This window comes from Propithecus coquereli, unplaced genomic scaffold (genome assembly GCF_000956105.1).
Source record: "Propithecus coquereli isolate 6110/MARCELLA unplaced genomic scaffold, Pcoq_1.0 Scaffold693, whole genome shotgun sequence".
In the NCBI taxonomy this organism is placed as follows: Eukaryota; Metazoa; Chordata; class Mammalia; order Primates; family Indriidae; genus Propithecus; species Propithecus coquereli.
Window position 1 is genome coordinate 397643 of NW_012152985.1, and position 6951 is coordinate 404593.

General features: G+C 33.4%; 1 pseudogene; it reads right to left on the reverse strand.

Annotated features, from left to right (window-relative positions):
- Nucleotides 1-635: 635 nt before the first annotated feature.
- Nucleotides 636-1290, reverse strand: LOC105823709 (annotated as a pseudogene).
- Between the last annotated feature and the right edge of the window lie 5661 nt (nucleotides 1291-6951).

The following is a 6951-nucleotide window of genomic DNA, read 5'->3' on the forward strand; positions in this document are numbered from 1 at the left end:
TATAATAAATTATTGTTAATTAGAGTCACCCAACTGTGCTATTGAACACTAGAACTTATTCTTTCTGTCTAACTGTATTTTTGTACCCATTAACCAACCTCTCTTCCGAGATGCTTTTTGAAGTAGTAGCCCACTATCTTTTTTTCTTTTTTAAAAAACTAGCAATGCTCTGCATTATTGATTAATATATTCACAGTCATCTCATGTTTTTTTTTTTTTTTTGCTCTCCAAGCCTGGATATTAGCCAAGCTCAAACTGAGCCTCACTTTGCTTTGGGAAAACATAAAGCAAGCCTATGCATTCATTAAGACTGAACAATCTTTCCTGAGGGATTCTTGGAATTGCACCAGGTAGAGTTAAGAGTGTCTGACCTGAATAGACATAAATGTCAAGTCTACTTAAAGTTCACCTCAAGTTAAAGAATAATAAAAGGTGATCCCATTTATAGATTTTTTTTTTATTTTAGAAACTGGAATTGCTACTGTGTGTAGCTATCATTATCCACATGTATAGTGTTTAGCGGCAAGTTCTTCAGACTGCCTTTTCCAGTGTGGTGATTTGAGCCACAGATTTTGAACCCAGGATTTATCTCCCTAGTGACAGAGGACCTTATATATTTCTTTGTATCCATAAGCTTAACCAGAGCTTCTTTTGTCTTCAGAGTTAACCTGTGTGAAGGTAGTGGTGGTGCAGGTCTTCCTGTGGACTAGATGTCACAATCTGACCTTCCCCCTGATAATGCAGTAGGGAACTCCCACCTTACGACACATAGCCGGGCAGAAGTATAACCAGCTTGATAAGATCCAAAAGTCATGTGTAATCACCACCAGCTGAGACTTCTTGTTCTCCACCAAGGTAGTGACAGTATTAACCCTTGCTCAAAGGACAGGTGGTTTCTTGGTGGTGACGTCCTCTTTGCCAGCAGCTTTCTTCTCAACTCAGTCCCACAGTCTCTGCTTCTTCTCTTGCTTTGTCTCTAGTCTGTACTTTTGTGCTAGCTTAAGCTGTTGAGTAGCCATTTGGTGGTTTAAGGCCTCAGTGACCTGGTTAATCATGGGAGGCACTTTCAACTGCTTATAGAAGATAGCCCTCTGCTGCTGCAGCTAGATGTAGCAGGGCCATTTGTCAAGGTGTATGAGGTCACTTTTAGGTTGGATGTCCTGTCCAATACCAAAATTCTTGAGTCTTTTCTGAAACAAGGGATTCGCTACCTTCTTGGCCTCCTATTTCTTCACAACTGCAGGAGTTCAAGGCCACCTTCTTCCCATTAGCCTTATTTCCTTTTGGCATTATGTGTGGCTGGCTGGAGGAAAGAGGCTTTTTTTGCTTTTCTTATGAAGATATTTTATCTTGGCATGTTGTGTTTGTTTTAATGACTTATTGAAACATTCATTCAACAAATATTTACCAAGCAAACACTGTGTTGCTAAGTACTATCTTAGCACCATAGTATGAGGTAAATAAAATAGCAAGGACTGGCCTTCACAAAGTTTCAAATCTAGAAGGGCTACATTGGTATTAGTTGGATCATACAATTTTACTGTCACTACAATTCCAAAAATGTTCAATATTGTCAATCTCCCACCTAAATTTAATTATTGTATACATAGTTTTATTTTGACTGACTCACACAAAAATATTTGTTTTATTGTTTTAAAAATGTCAACTCTTGCTATGCAGGGTAGATTAAATTCTTTTCAATATGGTGTCCAATCATTGAAAGAATTATTAAAAACATGAAGCACTAAAAAGACCAAAAAGACAGTGTAATCTGCCACCATTAAATTCATACTTTTATGTGAATATTTTCTGTGGTAACAGTTAAACCAATCTCAGGATAAAACCAAACAAAACTAAAGAATAAATGTAGCTTTGCTTGAGTTGCTGAATAGTTCTTAAGAGAGTTCAATTTACTTCTTTTAAAGAATACTTAATGTGTTTACATATTCCAAGTTGTATTTATAGGCATCTACAAGATTCTTTACAGAACAAAGATTTGTTCTTGTCTCCTCAAAACCTTGCTTCAACTGTCTGAATATCTATTGACCTTTAATTGAACGTTACTTCCCGAGAGAAGTCATATAAATGCCAAGGGTTAACGTTACTTTCATCGTGTAAATTTCTGTGTCATACCTAATAGATCTATGCTTTAAAAATATCATCCTTTAAAAATATTTATTGAATGTACACTTTGTATAAAATCCTCAAATAAATTCTTTGAAAGAAGAGCTAAACACAGACTTAAAATACTGCTACAGTATTAGTCACCTAATTAAATTCACTATGGTATAATAAAATGGATTTGACATCATAGTAAGGTTTTCTTATTACATGGATTTTTATATACTGGATGAAAAATAAGACTACTAAAACTGAAAAGACTGTTATAAAAATACATAGCCTGTATTTTAGAGGCTCCCCCAAAGGATTTTATTTTCTTTTTTGCAACTGGGTATTGCCATAGAAGATATGGTCACTTCCCTGGAAGTTCTTGAAATCTGCTTGTCAGATGGCTACCTTAGTTACAAAAAAGAAACATGAATTTTCAAAATAATAGAATATTTGACTAATTAATTTTGTAAACACTGAAAACCTGAAACTGTAGTGCTTTTTTCATGTCTAAGAGAATACTCTGGGGATGTTGAGGTGTAGAGGATTAGATTATATGTCACAATAACCTATATAACCAGATGAAATAAGTGAGAATGTGTCATTCTGAGTAACAATTGATCGAACTAAAATTACAGAACAAAAGCACAACTCAACCTGAAACTTTAAGAAGTCTCTGGCTAGCACAGCATTTATTTGACACTCAGTGGGCCAAGTACATCCAGCAGAGAGGTGAGCAAATAGGGGCAATATTTTGGTTTCTGGTTTGCTTTGTTTTGTTTCATAGGGTTTGCCAGCTGATTGATCTATTTCTTGTTGATGATGAAGGCAGTCAGCCTTTTGCATGTAATGCTATTTTTTTGTGGATTTTTTTTTTCACATGGACTTTTAGAGAGATGTAATACTGGTAGTTCATTGTGAACTTCCTGTAATTATTCACTAGTGGAAAATGGTCTGCAGCAATTTATCATGAGTTATCCCAGGATACCTAGTAAGTCCTCAGGCAATGGATAGTTCATGTGGAGGAAATAGCATGCTGATTTGCAGTTATAATTGAAGAAAATTGCTTGAGAGGATTCTGACAGCACAGAAAATAGGCCAATTAGTTACCCAACTCTCATCCTCCTGTGATTCATGATTGTCTCCATTTAATTTTGCTGTCACTTATAAAGTGAGGTTAAGAATAGATTAGCTTCTTTTAGCCACATCTTACAATTAGCTTACTCCTTTGCTGCTGCTTCATTTTTTAACAGTATGATTTGGTTTAAAAACCAGTAGTCTTCAAAACTGTATTTAACAGTTATTCATCATAAAGCACTTGCTAATGTTTAAAACCACTTCACTCAGCACCATAACCTAACAATCAATCATGATCAGAGTAGTTATTTTTTTTTCCCCACCAAAGGATCATCAGACGCTGCTTTGCAATATTTAAAACCAGAGCAAAGAAGATATAATAATCTTTGGTCAAGCAAATAGATATTAATGTTTTAAAATCAATTTTATAAAGCAACAAGTTCATTATATGAAAATGGGAAAAAATAAAAGCATAACATGGAAAAAAACAACTACTAATGTATAATTTGGGAAATCAACATTTTCCCCCATGCTTCTATTACTTTTATTTCAAAATATCATTTGTGTTTCCTTGGAGAAGAAAAAAAAGTAAAGATCGTGATACTAAGAATATTTCAGTTGAAACAGACATTGGAATATCATCATATTTTCTCACATTTGTATATATATTGGTTAATAAATTTCATCTAGCTAATTTTGAACTGTTTGTTCTGACAGCACAGAAAATAGGCCAATTCAGTTGTTATATCACAAGTTGCCAAACCTGGCCTGTGTGTGTATTTGTGTGTGTGTGTTATTGTTGTCATTCCAACTAATAAAGTCTTCTTAAGGAATTGTTGTATCCAAAGCACCTACTTTGTCCCTGAGCTCACATTAGAAACTAAGTATACATGTGTGGATATAAGGAATCACCAAATGAACATGATTTGCCTGTGCTACGAAGTTGTCCTATTGTATCCAGAAACCACAATGTTATTTTTTTCACTCTAATTAATTTGCACCATGTCTGAAACAATCTAGTGTGGATTACTTAGTAAGGCCCCTTAAAAGACTTCAGTTGGGAGCTGTCCTATTCCATAGCTTTTATTTTTCATTACAATACTTATTCTTTAACATCTATCTGTATATCTATCCATTCATCAATCCAATCCATCTCTTATCTAAAATTTAAATTAATTATTATGAATATTTTGACATATTTTAGGAACAAACTAGGTTAAGGAATATCTGGATTTATACTTCAATAACTTCTTTAATTGGGACTATTATTTGTGCAATTTATTGAGTTTTCAGGGCCAATGATTAAATTATAAGGGTTTCTTTGGCTTAGTATAGCAGTTCAGGTATGATCAGACTAGGTGTGGCAACATGTGATATAACTAAACTAAATTATCATTTAATGCTCAGATGTCCCTATTGGCAATCTCTGAAACTAAAGATATTTGTTATTTGAAAATCCAGATTTTCTATGGTTCAAAAATACTTGTGCAGGATCTCATCCACATTTCTGAGGACTGAATAAAGTATTTGATTATAAGTGAAGTAATGTGAATTACTTCTAAAATGTCCATTTATTTTTCATTTATTCAAGCTAAATTAAAACAACCTATGACAACATCATCTTGCTTCTCAAGATTCTAATTATTTCTTCTAAGACATAGAACATAATACTGTGGACTATAACAGTTTAAAGAGAAACATTTTAAATACCATCTGCAAAGTCTTCTTTGAATTTTAAGATTCTCCGGGAAGATAGCATAAAAATTTGTACAGAAGCACCCAATAAAAAGAGAAACCAATTATGCATCTTTATCAATTTCACTTTTCATCTCCCTGAATTATAAAAACACATTATGGAACAGATTACTCAACAAGCCAAGGAAAGAAAATGGAAATGCAGTTAAATTGCAAACATCCTCAAAACATCATCTTGTATCTTATGACGAACAATTTCAAAGAAAATCCTTCTTAACAATATGACAAATATATCCTATATTTTGTATTTTATTTTTTTAAATAATGGCTTGCTTTAAGAAAGATTACAATTTATGAAATGGACAGGAAATATGCTTCGATTTATTTTCAGGCTAGTTATATACATATTTGTTTCCTTCTTGCCACACATCAATATCCAATTAAGACATGGTTATTCTGGAGTTAAGTATGTAATTTATAGCAAAATAATAGAGTTCTTCTTTATATTTAATCAACAGACATTACATGGAAAAATAAATTTTCTTAACATCAGGAAATTATTGTATTGAGTAATCAATATTTCTAGCCAGAAATAGAAGGACAATTTTGTAGTTTGAAATTATGTATTTATTTGCGTTTTGCATATAAGTGAAAAGAAAGCAAAGGATGGACGATTAAACATTGTCTGAATTTGTCAGGAAAACTATTTGGGTAGATCAAACTATGGCCTTTTGCTGACAATATGATCTTATATCTAGTAAACCCCAAGACTCCACCAAGAGATTCCTGGAATTGATAAATAAATTCAACAAAGCCTTAAGTTACAAAATCAATAGCATTCCTATACACCAATAAGAGTCAGGCTGAGAGTCAAAAGACATAGTACCATCCACAATAGCCACAAAGAATAAAAAAAAAAAAAAACCTAGAAATGTACTTAACCAAAGAGGTAAAATATCTCTACAAAGAGAACTATGAAACACTGAGGGAAAGAAATTGCAGATGACACAAACAAATGGAAAAACATATTATGCTCATGGATTGGTAGAATCAACATTGTTAAAATGTCCATACTACCCAAAATAATTTACAGATTCAATGCAATCTCCATCAAAACATCAACATCATATTTCACAGATCTAGAAAAAATAATTATGCACTTCGTTTGGAACCAGCGAAGAGCGCATATAGCCAAAGCAGTCTTAAGCAAAAAGAACAAATCTGGAGGCATCACATTACCAGACTTCAAATTATACTGCAAGGCTATAGTAACCAAAACAACATAGTATTGGCAAAAAAATAGAGACCTAGACCAATGGAGCAGAACAGAGAACCAGATGTAAAACCATCCACACACAGCCAATTCCTCTTTGACAAAGCAGACAACAATATACACTGGGGAAAAGAATCCCTATCAATACATGGTGCTGGAAGAATTGGATAGCCACAGGCAGAAGAATGAAACAGGATCCATATTTCTCGCCACTCACAAATATTAATTCAAGATGGATAAAAGACAAATGTAAGGCATAAAACATAAGAATACTAGAAGAAAATGTTGGAAAACTCTTCTAGATACCGGCCTAGGCAAAGACTTTATGAAGAAGACCCCAATGGCAATCACAACGACAACAGAAATAAATAAATGGGACTTCAATAAATTATATAGGATGGAGAGACCAGAGATGCCCCAGGTTAAAACACTACAGACTCTCATTAAGATAATCTGCTTTTTAGTAATTTTTATTTAAATAAATTGTTTTCAATTCGTTATATGCCATGGGAAGGTTTCCAGAGTCCTAAAATGATAGAGCTTGACAATTTTGTCCAGTTTTTCCATTGTTTTAGGGGGACATAATTGCTGAGCCCTTCATTCTTCCATCTTAGAAACCCTTCCTCTGTAAGTCTGATTTTTTTATTTTGTTATTGATAATTGAATCTCACTATTGGTAGTTTGTTATGTCATGTAGTTAGTATCTTTTTTCTTGTAAGTCAATTATTCTTGAAAATTTGTGGGAACAATTTGAGGCGTGAAATTAAAGTACTTTCTTCTACAGAATATTTGGGTTT